A 13,093-nucleotide genomic window follows, 5' to 3' on the forward strand; every position below is an offset into this window, starting at 1 on the left:
AGCAAAAAATCCCAAACCAACCAAACCCAATCATCATCTCATTTCGGTTTGATGTGGTCGTGAAACTCGCGAGTGGTCACGTCACACCAGAGCACGATTACGTTTTCTGATCTGATCTCAGGATCTGCGCTACCTCTCCCCCGAGGGGAGAAGGGGAGAAGGCAGAGACGTCTATGTGTGTCGAGGAGGAGACGAAAACACATTTCTTGAAACGGGGCTACCAGCGATTGGGGAATTGATTATGGCCGGTTCTAGCTGTCGCGATCGAAATCCATATCCTCGGCACACTCTCTAGAGGCAGGCTATAACTTCTCCATCATTGAGCAGGCCCTTTATCACCCCCACCCGCCGAGTTCCAGTATTTTGTGTGTGCCGTGTGTGTGTGTGTTTGTACGTTTTTTTTTCACGACCATTCCACCGTCACAGTGCACCACAAGTTCGACTCGAAACGTTGGCCTTCGACCGCATAACGGCTGCGGTACGTGCATTCTCGAGGCATCTTCTTTTCACCTCGGTACCTCCTTTTGCTAGGTTGAGTTTTCGACCGCACTTTAGACAGTTTTTGTGTGTGTCGTTTCACCTACATTTCCTTTCACCCACATTTTCACGATCGACCGTTAAGGTTGCTTTATTTTCCTGCACTTTCCAGTACCAGGGCCACGAACTCTAATGTCCGTTTGTGTGTTTTTTCCTTCCTTTTTTATGTTGAGTTGCGCTTCACGGACGTACGTTCATACGGACTCACTCACTCGCGGCTGGCCCACCAACGCGTGCCTTGCAACGTGTGTGGGGTTGTGTGTGTGTGTGTGTGAATGTGAGGATAACACTGCAGGGATTTGCTCGTTTGTTCAACACTGTTTCAGTTCCGCTTTAAAATCCCCAAACGGAAAACCGACTTTTGCAGTTTGTTCCTGCAGAAATCCTTTCACGAATTCGATTCCTTTGCACTTTTGGGTAGTTTTGTTTTTTCTGTACAGTCTTTAAGCATCTCAGGGAAGGAAAACTATCATACCATGTTTGCTAAATGCAGTTAAAAGCTACAAAAGGTCACACACTAAACGCATGGAAAAGGATATTCAGTAGCAATTGGCACCGTTTGCAGGAAAGCTTCAGCAGAGATTGTTAGTTCACGGTGACCGGTTTGGAGGATGTCCTGTTTTAGTTTTTGTCTCACCACCTTCATTCTTAAGACCCTTCCTGATGAAGAGACACACTCATACACATGGACGCAAACGCACGGACCCACGCACACTTATGAATGCACGCACGCAAGGACCCACTGGACCGCCAATTGCCCTACAGCACCACGTGTGTATGTGTGTGTGTATATGTTAATATGTGTGTGTGTGTTTTTTTGCAACACCTCCTGGTCCTCCTTCGTTGGTCCTCCTTTGGAAAGGGATCCTTTGGCCCGGTGGTTGAGAACAGGGATGGAACGGTGGGCGCACGCGGGGTCGAAACGCAAAAACGCACCGTTACCGAGGTGGGGGTAATGTGAACGCAAAACCGAAAACGGAAACACCGAAACACAACACACCAACGGACGACACAACAACGTGCACACACTAGAAGATCAAAAAAACACAATATCTATGTACCGCATCGCACAGAAAGTTTCGCGCGGCCTGCTCGCCGTAACACTGCTCGCCACACTAACAATCTTCTTCGGCCACCAGGCGGACGGACGGTACTGCTGCTACCGAAAGTCCCGCATACATACGGCCGCACACATACAGCGAAGTATTCGAGAGTGCCTACTCACACACACACCGCCTTCGTGAACGGAGACAAAGACGGAACGATGCTCCAGCGATGGAAAGCGTTTGGTTGGGAAAAAGGCACAATTTCAACAGAACTTGCTATCCCAAAAACCGTTTGTACCAGTCTCCTCTTTGGACGAGTCTGCTCTGCTCTGCACACGGGTTTTGTTGCACTGTGTTGGTGCGGAGATGGAGAGAGCTGCCGATGATACCACTGACCCCCTTTTTTTCACCCACCACCCACCCTGATGTGAAGGAAACGGAAACGACAGGGAGCCGGAAACGCCGGAGAATTGGGGGGGGGGGGGGGGGAGAAAGCTGGATTTTGGGGGGGGGGGGGGTGGAAAAACACATTCAATCGGAATGAGAGCGAATCAGCCAGCCAGCACGAACAGATCCGCAATCTTGCTCTATCTTTGTTACACCGAACAGAAATGCTTTATCATTTCACTCGCTCATCCCTACCGATGAGTTGAGTGAGGAAAATTTCTCACTAAACCCGCACCACCTTCTCACTTCGCAATTCGCGTTTCTTCCTCTCTTCGCAACGACGATTCACGCGATGAAATTCCATCACTAGATTTGCCAAAAAACCTTTCTCTCTCTCTCTCTTTCACACACTCTGTAGGGTCTCTTTTGCTCTTTCTCTCTCTTTTATCTCTCCCTCTCTCTTTCTCGATTATATGGATGCGTTTTCACTTCGTTATGCTTTTCCAAACGGATGAGTTTTTCCGAAAATTTTGCTATAGCTCCGGCATCTGCTCACACATTTTTGCTGCTCGTTCATTCCAGATTCCCACTCGTCCACGCTCAATCTGTGCAATTTCACCAAACACTCATCCTACGACTTACGGCTTCATTGGCTAAATATTCATGTGCTGGTGTGTAATGTTCCTCGTCTCCTGCGTCTTGATGAGCGCAGTTTTGCTTATGCGAGCAAGCAAAAAGGGGAAGTGGGGAAAGGAGCTGCGAAACTTCTTTCCCTCCTGCTTATTGGAGCTTAGTGGCATAGGTTTCGTTTGTGAATGGTTTCACATAGAACAGGGCCGAGACAATTTGTTACGTGAAATGAAGGTACCACCGAACGCCGATAAAACGATGCTCGATAATACTTTTGGGACGATTGGGATTCGCAAATCAAAGACAAAGAGAGAAAACGGAACAGAGCGAAAGAGCCACTCGGGCTACACAGCATAAATAAATGGATAAATAAAAGAATCAGTCCAGATACGTGACACGACAGCCAGAATGTCTCCCGAATGTCCTACGGGGACATGCAGTTTACGGCCTATGTGCCTAATCGGTGAAAGGAGTACACCGAAGCACAGTAGATCAAGAAGCTAAGCAGTGTGTGCGGCTGGAGCATTCGTACGTACAGCACGAGAGCGCAGCATAACGTACGAAGAGTGAGCGAGAGAACCGTTCGAGTAGGCCGAGGAAGATAATTAAAACGATCCTGACTGCTCTACGGTGGAAGATTTCCTTTGGTCCTCGGAGCATCTTTCACACGATATGATAGGCATCGGAAAGAACTAAAAGACGGCATAGTGAGACAGAGTGCCATCCGACCGTGCCGGAATGTATGTTTAAGGGACAAAGAACGCTCGAAACATTGCTCAATAATAATAAAAAAGAACCCCCACGACACAGAATTGCTCGATGAAGGGCTTCGGGCTTCCAGCACACTATCCACTACCAGTATGGTGGAATTAGTATCCTTTGCTTCTCTTTCACTCACACACATTCTCTCTCTCTCTCTCTCGCTTTTCGCTAGTAGTCCTTCTGTTCGTTGCTACTGCTTCCACCATTGGGTGAGCTGCCGAGAATGTCCTTTCATTCAAACTTCAGTATGCACACCAGTACACCGCGTTGCGACACTACATTCACTCACAAACACAGACACACACACTCGCACAAAGAGCTGAGTATGTAAATACACAAAGTATGCTGCGCGAAGAAAGAAGAGCACTAAGCTGCTGCAGGAAGAAGGCAAGAGAAAGATACAGTCACTCCACCAGTCGTTTGAAGCCACTTCGTACAGGCGGTCCGAACCTGGCTGGCAACACTGCCACTGCCTGCACAATGTGCGTATACACGCGCAAAAAACACACACACATACACAAACAAAAAGCACATCACGTAAGCAAAGCTTTCCATCGCACACACTGAAACACTGTCCATTTTTTTTTGTTTTTGCGAAGAAGCGCATCACGCTGCATAAACGAGTCGGAAGGGGATATCGTAGTAGCCGAGCTTAAATCGTTCTGCAAACTCCAACAACATTCCACTGTCACATGGTTTCCCTGGGCACACACACACACACTTTGTTACACGCAGTTTCGCACCGAGGGGGGATGAGCACATACGCCGATCAATCGCGTAAATCCTTGTGATTGTCTGAGGATTTCCATTTTCCTTTAGCTTTATTACTTGTTTCACAGGTACTTCAGAACTTCGGAACATTCGGGGGCTTTCGGTGATGTGATCGAAGTTATCCGCAAAGAAACCCGAGCGGTGTTGGATGTCAAACTTTCTTCCCCCCAAAAAAACAAAGTTACGCTCCTGTTACGGACGCTTTAACGCGCCTTGTCAAAGCATACGGGGCGAGAAGGATGGGAAAGAAAGTAGTATCTGGAGTTTGGAGTCCGTATTTTCTTCACCCCATACACACCACGGTGGTAGAAAATGGCCGTTTAGTAAATCTTGGATTACTTATTGAGCATGGAGCTACAGTTTTGGTGCACTGCCAGCAAATATTACCATAGTCAGATCGTCTTGATTGTGCCATAAGTCGAACGAGGTGTTTCACCTTCCGATTAGACACACGGACACATTTTGGGAGCTACTAAATCGTGGTCACAAAATATGGCTCGTCTTGTAAAATGGGGTTTTTGGCACTTATTTTGTATGATATGTCCACAATGTCTACGGCGTCGACATCTTCAAAATTCCCCCGTCCCCGTTGTGGTGTCCACAACTATTCAAACTCCGTGTGGCCAGCCAATGTGTGACCCTCGCGTACGTTTGTTAGTCGTACGATTTATAATGCTGCAGCATAATCCTCGCCCGTGCCACGCCATTCCCCGGCTTCCCTTCAGGACGACCTTACTACTGCAGCACATGTAAAAGCCAGACCCCATTGCCCTCAGTATGTGCGCGAGGGCGATTCATAACTAAAATCTAAACAAAACGATAAACCTTGTGACCGTGTGAGAACCACACAGAAAAAGAAGCAACCACAAAAAAACCACATTCACTGCGATAACATAACGAAACTTGATCGTCCGGTTTCTGGTTGAGAGGGCGTACGGTTGCGTGCCGGTAAAGTTGCACGGTGCAACATTTCGGGATGCGGGGTGCGCGCTGTTACACGAACGAACGAACAGCACAACATGTCGAGAATTATAATTATTGATCCTTGGCCAAAAACCGGGTACGGCACGACAGTGGCAGCAGCAACTTAATCCAAGCTGTCGTCATCGTGCATCGTCGTCTTCATCGTTTGTTGACGGCGATAATAATATTTTTGGAAACCTCGAAAGGTTTCCTTCGGCCGATGGTTGGGTACCCAGCAGCAACGGGCTAGCAAAGTGCAGTGATGTTCTGTGTGCTATAGTGCACCATTTGACCACGGTTGGGGGGTTTTTTGTGCTTATTTTAGTGAATAAAAACTGAAACAAGAAAATCCAACGATTACCCAACCGACCGGAGGGGCGAGCTAATAAAACAATGGACACCTATTCGTTTTTCTTGATGCCAGGCTCTCCTCCAGAGCCCCACGGGGGAGTACTACAAATATAGGACATATCCAGTAAACCCGGGGTGTCGGACGGACCCCTGAGAAACAAGGAACGTGAAGTGAATAACAGCGCAAACATTACAACGATTGACGACGATTTGAGTTTTCCTCCGACCGGTAAACACCATCGGCGATCGGGGTGTTCGTTAGTGCGACCCGTTTTAGGGGTGATTTGTTTACCCCCCCCCCCCCCCCCTCCCAGCCGGCTCCCTTCCCCAGGACAAACCCGGCAACCGCACAGCTAAATACGCGCAGCGGATGTTGTTGCAGCAACAGCAGTAAGAGTTGCCTAACGATCGTTGCATTTCATTGCTGCCCATGCTGCTGCCAGTGCCAGTGCGGCCGGCCAAGAATGGTTGGCCCGGATGATGAATGTTTACACTTTTTTCTGCTCTCTTCCGTCCTTTCCTCTCGGATCCTTTCTCCTCGATGTGCACTGGCGGCTGCGGTTAACTCACAGCGAATGCCGCAGTTGCAACTCGAACCATTTTGGATCGGTCACCGAGGAAAGGAAAGTGTTAATAAAGTACTGCAGCTGCTTCCCGTCCGAGTGACCAAGGCAAGGCTCTTTCGACGGTGGACGTAGTGCAAAGATGAACATATTTACAACCCATGGAATGGGACAGGGAAATGGTGAGTGGGTAAGTGACCAGTTAGTATGAAGTAATGGTTGGTAGGATTTCTTCTGGCCACAGCTAATACACATCAGCTATTTGAAGGGCTGGAGTGGTGTGTACGTGGGCGATAAAGGGCAAATGTTTACTTCCCAAGTAGTGTCACACAGTCTGATTTGAATCACTCTCGAACGATGATCATGAACTCGCGCCATACGACGGTGGCGGATAGAAAAAAAAATAATGCCAATGCTGCAGCAGCAGCAGAGAGAGCATCAGTAGTGTGCCTCTGCATAATCGCTTGGTCCCTATTTTTATTCGCATTGTATATGTGTGCCCTGCTTGTCAGAAGGAGTGGACGAGGGTGGACTCCATCTCTTCTTTCCACCCCTTTCTCAGGGTTTCATCTCTTCACGCTGGAGAACCTGAGAAAATTGCAAAAAACCCCGAGGCAGATGACCCGTAATTCGGGTGCGAAATTCATACGACCGGGGGGGGAGGGTTGGATGTAGAAGGTTTGGTGTGGGTGTGCTGAAGAACGGGTTTGGAATTAATATCATAATGCCATTGCACCAAAACTAACAAGCGACTGGTGGAGACGGGGTTGGAAGCGAGTTTGGAGACTGTGTCGCAAAAGAATGAATTATCCGACGACATGCTTCGAAAGTGCCACGTTTTATGCACCCGACAACCGACACAAGACACAACTGCACCGTATTCCGGTACAACTACAAGACACTTTTCTCTCTTTCTTTCTCTCTGTCTGTTTCCATCAGTTTGTCGCTTTCATTTTTCACACACATACACACAGAGAGAAAAGGCACATCGCAATGACATCCTTTTTTTTTTGCTTTTGCCTTTTGGCCCGTTCAACGTCGTGCAGGAATATTTCTAGTGTCCCCAGGACACAAAAGGAGTGTCCTCCCACTCCCACAGTAGTAGAGCAAGGTGGAAGGTGACATGTCGAATTTTGTTTGGTTATGTTGTTCTGTTCGATTGGTGCTCCGGTTGTCTTCGTGCTCGAAATTGGAATTGCATTCACAATGGCCATTCCGGGGCTAGAGAGAACAGGCCTCAATCGGTACAATCGATCGGAAAAAAAACACGTACACGCTTTGGCAGGGAAATTGGCAAAGTGAGTGGCAATGCAGTGGATGCTTCTTCAGACGGATTGGCAACTTCAGACAGAGCCGCATCCCATCCCCAAAAGCAGCAGTAACCGGTTAGGAAACGAACACTCTCAATCAGGGCTACGTGTTTCTTCATTAATTCATTAAACTCACATCTCACTTACACAAAAAACGGATTTCCTGGTGGAATTGGAAAACAACAAGCGGCCAACTACACCGGCATGGAACCAACAAGTTAACGTCCACTGTATATCCCACGGTGGGATTGGGATTTTAACTCCGACTAGGGCTAGGGTCGTTTACAGACTGTTTTGGCTGGTCGTTCGCAGCAGCAAAACTCAGCATCTTCTCACTACTGGCTACTGAAACACAACAAAAAAAAAACAACAAGGTGTACAAGTATGTCCGTTTTTATGTTCGTGTGTGTGAGTGTGTCTAGGAACAGCCGTGAACCCATCCCGGGACAGAGATCCGCGGATACGAGCACTACCGATCTTACAGACATTGACGTCTGCTTCGGGGGAGTTGTTTTTTTCCCCCTTTCTTTACGTTCATCGTACAAACACACTCTATTCTAATTCTACGATGGATAAGTAGAACTGGTGTGGCCGGGGAAGAAGGGAGAAAGAGGAGAAGGGAAAGGGTAAAGGGAAATGAACGAGGAAAAGTGTTTCCACTCAAATTCCACTTCAATCCGGGACGTCATTCCACTCCTTGCTTGGTTTTGCGGTCTCCCCAATCCCACTTTCCTTCATCTCACTTGCTGACGATCTCGCTCACTCTCTTTCGTTCTCATTCGCACTTACTCACGCTTACTAACTTTTCCGCGCCAAATGGAAAACTCTCCCTTCTCTACACTCTCCTTCCCGCCCCGCACGGATGGAAAATGTTGTTTAGTCTTTGGATAGCGCGTAAAATATCCAATGCGTACGCGGTTTTAAACACCAAAACCAAAAGAAGAAAGCAAAAAAACACCGCCTCACGACCACCGCACACTTTCGTCGATCAGGCGTCGTTCATTATTCCCGTGCGCCATCTTCAAAATCCGTGGAACCGTGCACGAAACTTCAAATCGGAACGGAAAACACATTGCGTTGGCGTTTGTCGGGCCAAAATTTTACAAAACCCCTCATCCAAACGTCCGCTGTTTGCAAACGCCACCGACCCCAGTCTGGGAAGGAGGGAACAAACTACGGGGGCGGAAAACTCGTTCCCGTACGTCGTACACGATGGGGCCAATAAAATCATAAGCATGTTTTGAGATGTTTACATCTACGCTTCAAGGTGAGGATAGAGGGAGGGGGAGGGTAACAAGAGGGAGAGAGGGAATGAAATAGGAAAATTTGTGGAGGTCGGTGTCACGAGCGCAAAGGAGGAAAAAAACAACCACAGAAAATGTAAGTAGGATGTGATGTGTCTAGTTGACCACCAACGGCAACAAAACCCCTGGCTGGCGGCACGCATTTTCCAACCCGACTATTTCGGCACTCCGTAATGCATCATTAGGATGGTGCTTTGTCGGGTTTTCAGGTGTTAGCTAAAGGAAACCACCATGGAAAAGTGGAACGATATCGTTTTCCCAAAGACAAGAAACAGATAACGGGAGGGAAAAACCAAGGGTTCCGCGTGCGGCCCTTTTCGTAAGTAGCGCGAACAAGGGTTTTCGAACAAATTTGTTATCCATATTTTACTGGAAATTGTTAGCAATTAACCACCGAAAGAAGAGCTGTGTGTCTGTTTCTTTTTGACGCACTCCCGAACACTGTGTCCAGTATGGTTTTTGGGGAACGGAAATGCAGCTCGAGGGAAAAAAAAGCGAAAAAGAAAAACACTAACCAGGTGCCCAATTTTTCCCGGTTTACCTTATGCCCGGTCCTTCCCAGTCTTTTCACCACTTACGGTCGGGGGTGGGCGCATCGTAACGAACAGGAAATGAAAAGGAAAAACAATAACAATCACACGCGATCAACGCCAAAAAGGGGAAGAAAAGACTAAACTGACCGACCGACCGCCCGAACTGGCTGGCTGACTGACTGACTGACTGACTGACTGACTGACCGGCGGTCGTAGCACGGTCAAACCGATGGAAAAACCACAACACACCCACAACCGCCCCACTTCTTCCCAAAAACCCTCCCCACCTTCGTCCCAACCCACCCCCGGGTGGGGGGTGACACCAACCTACGACACGGCACTACCACACGGTACGCGAAACGTTTCCGCGCGGGACCCAGCAGGCACCGTACACACTCTGCCAGCAGCTCGAGAATGAAATTATCGGCGCGTTTCGGTTGTTCCCCAGGCGCAATATTGGCCGCTTCACCAATCTCGGTCTTCTCGGTCTTTTTCGGGTTTGTCGTGTGTTGCAAACGTCCTCGTTTTTTTTCCTGCAGCTTCTGCCTGTCCTCAATGCACACACAGACACACACACACACATGCACGCAACACACTGAAGCATGATTTTCCACCGAACTTCCCCGTGGCCTGGCCCCCTCCATTTTCCATCGCCAAAAGTGCCAAGGTTGTGTCCTAGCCGAGAGATAAAACGAGAGAACGAAGCGAACGAGAGCGATAATGCAACGACGGGTTCATTCCGTCCCTGTTGGGCTGCCGCTTGCGCCCTATCCGATGGCGCGATGTCCATCTCTTGTGGTGAGTGCAGCATGCGGAAAACGCGCGACTCCATCACGTGTCGTCGTGTGAAGTGGGAGGGGGGTAGGGATGTGGGGGAAGCGGTGAAGTTTTCCATCTTCCTCCTCATTAGCACCGATGTTCGCAGAGCCGTAGAGCGCTTTGCGTAGCGCCGAATTTGAATCAAATGACCCTCGACGCGCTGCCGAGTGGGTTGTGCGAAAAGTTGTGGGCTTTTTTTTCTAAACCGTTTGTTTTTTAAATCTACACGAAATTCTACTACAAGCACGAAATAATTTAACTTCATTTCCACTCCTATTTGACATCGTTTTTTCTAAGTTTTTGTGTGAGCTAACTTTTTGACCCACCTTATACGGGGCAAGTTTCGGCACGAACAGCAGCAAATGTCAATTCCGCTCACCCTCCCTTATCCCCTCACACCACCCTTTGGAAGCATCGTCACCACAAACGATTTTCCTGTTAAGTGCCCGCTTTACGACGGCTTTTCCACGGCTTTTTTCCACCCAGGCACGTTTGTATTGATGCGCTTCATCCCCGTTCCCGTCCGCTGCGTTTCTGTAAGGGGGTGAAGTGTAGAGGGAAGAAAAGGGGGGGGGGGGGAGTTTCCCGCTGCCTGGCGTATCGATTTCCATCATTATATGGCATGCTTTCCTTTTCTAGCATTTTGCATCCTACAACAAAACCAAAAAAAGAATGAAAAAAAATTCCCACCCCATCAAGCTCACTTTTCCTCCACCCATGTGTGTGTGTGTGTGTGGTCTTTTTCCTGCACGCATTTTCTTGCCTTATCTCACACGAAAAGCTTCATGGGTAAATATTTTCCCACGTTTTATATTCGCAAAAAAACACACATACACATGTGAGTGGAACAAACTTATTTCCTTCCCACTCTTTGGTGACTGTCTTTCTCTTGCACGCTTCTTTCCACTATTCTGGTCTGTTCGGCTGTTCGATAGGCTCGTCTCGTATACACGTTTCATGCGTTTGTGTCCTTTTTTTGTTGTTGCTAGCTTTGCTATCGACTGGTCTACTGTTGTCTTAAAGATGCTTACACCCATGCTTTCTTAGGACTTACTTTAAGTGATAAGACATTTTCTAAAAGTGTGGGGAAGGGGGGGGGGGGAACTCCATAAAAACCCTCCCACTTCGCCTTACTTCTGGCCGCAAAGCCATGTGCTTAATGTGGAAAATGAAGTTCGCATTGCTATAGGAAGCTTCTCGGCGCTCTCTTTCATTCGTTGCCCTGTCATTTCCTTTTTTTATGAACTGGATCCACTACTTTGGTTCCTGCTTCACTCCCTTCATACATATCACGTTGGGTTTGCGAAAGTTTTTTTCTGTTTAGTTCTGTGCATTTTCTCCTTTTCCGTACGGGATGTGGAAATTTGCTCGAATGCTGTGTACTAGAAGATTGGGGAGGAGGAAAAAAAGATGGAAAATGATTCCCACAAACGTGGAGCACATACACACAGACACACACACACACACATAATGCACGATTGCCTTCCGTTTCCTTGGGATTTTCCCACTTCTTTTCCACACGTTCGACCGTGATCTGCATCACGTTTTTCCACCATTAGCAGGGTTGGGATGTGACGTTGTTTTTTTCATCTTTTCTTTGGACTCCGTTTTTCCCCCACTGTTATCAGAACAGACAGAAAGAGAGATCCTGCTTTCGTGTATATGTGTGTGTGTGTGTGATGGCGTGGGGAGAGACGTTGCATCGTCATCTTTCATCGGTATATTCCGTCAGCTTTTTCGAACGTTTTTTTTCGCCTTCCTTACTTCAAAACGTGCAAGCTTTAATACTGCCTCAGTAACTCATATGTAATATCAACAGCACGGTTTGTGCATCACCATTTTACAGTGAACAGGAAAGCAGTCCTCACACATAATTGCTGACGAAAGGGAAAATTTAAAAAAAACCCCCACACATTCTTAAGCAAAATTAAACGCTTCACACGTTTTGCTTTTTGCAAAATTTATGTTTTACTGTCTCTCCGCACCTTACGATTAATGTTTTTCTTTTGTGGAGCGGATTTTTTTAATTCTTTAAATAATGTTTCTATTACCTTAGTTTAAAAATCGGTTTCTAGAAGCTCTTAAAACAACCTCTAATTAAGCTTTGTTTTCTCTCTATTGTTTTTTTAAAATCAAAACAACAACAAACAAAAAAATCCACTTGCTCCAAATCTAATGCAGCTTGTCCGTAGGCAATGATTGCTTCAGGGACTCTAATATGTACATTGCTTCAAACGAACTTTAGAGCTTGTGATGTTTTTGTTTGGTTTTTTTCAAGCTTATGTTGTACTCATTTAACGCATGTAAAACAGAGCACCCCATGGGTTGGTCGTACCCCATACCAGCGTTTTTTTCTCCCCTCCCCCGCACAGTGAAAAGGCCACGATACGAGAGCCAAACAACGAAACGGACGATTATTAAACGCTGTTTGATGTTGTGCCCCAAAACACGCCGGCCAGGATTACGACCACCGAAACCCCAATACTCCTTCTCCCCTCTTACCCCGCCGCCTCCCCCCCCCCCCCCCACTTACCTATCGTCATCATCCCCGCGTAACTTGAAACCATACGCGCACGTACGATAAAACACACACGTGGGCACCAAAGCAACAACAAAAACGGCACAGTTTACCCCCCAGTTTGGGAGGGGGCGGGGGAGAGGTGGATGGTGGCAAAACCAAGAAGAAAAGAACTGCAACCATTCCACGAAATGGAGCACGGAGCACAAACTGTCGTCGAAAGAAAGGAGGAAAACAACACACCAAAAAAAAAACAATAAATGCTCCATGTTCCATATTTTTCCTTTTTCTTGTTTTTCGGTTGCTCCTGGGTTGAGGAATCGCATTTTGTGAGGGTTTCAAACAAGTCAAAACTCGACAGCATAGCGTAACAAAGACAAAAGCAAACAAAGTAAAAAAAAAAGCGAGAGGGCCAAAAAAATCCGAACAACAATTTTGAAACAGAAATTTGAACCATCCTGAGCATACTCTGTTCCCGAATTCATCGATATGTTTTCCTTCGTTTGACCTAAACAAAATTTCATCCCCCAGCTTCAAAGCAGCAGCGGCAAAAAAAACACAAGCGAATGATCTTTTCACCTTCACGACAAACAAAACAA

The 13,093-nt window shown here is 47.3% G+C and overlaps 1 protein-coding gene across 9 annotated transcripts in view; it reads right to left on the reverse strand.

Moving 5' to 3' along the window:
- Positions 1–9,574, reverse strand: part of LOC125762365 (innexin shaking-B) — a 63,036-nt gene extending 53,462 nt beyond the window's left edge. For 2 of the 9 annotated variants that reach the window (XM_049424359.1, XM_049424352.1), the window contains exon 1: positions 1,364–1,582. The gene's annotated coding sequence lies outside the window, so the exon portion shown is untranslated. The other 7 variants (XM_049424354.1, XM_049424357.1, XM_049424353.1 and 4 more) reach the window with 7 other exon arrangements.
- Between the last annotated feature and the right edge of the window lie 3,519 nt (positions 9,575–13,093).

Source organism: Anopheles funestus, chromosome 2RL (assembly GCF_943734845.2).
Source record: "Anopheles funestus chromosome 2RL, idAnoFuneDA-416_04, whole genome shotgun sequence".
NCBI lineage: Eukaryota > Metazoa > Arthropoda > Insecta > Diptera > Culicidae > Anopheles > Anopheles funestus.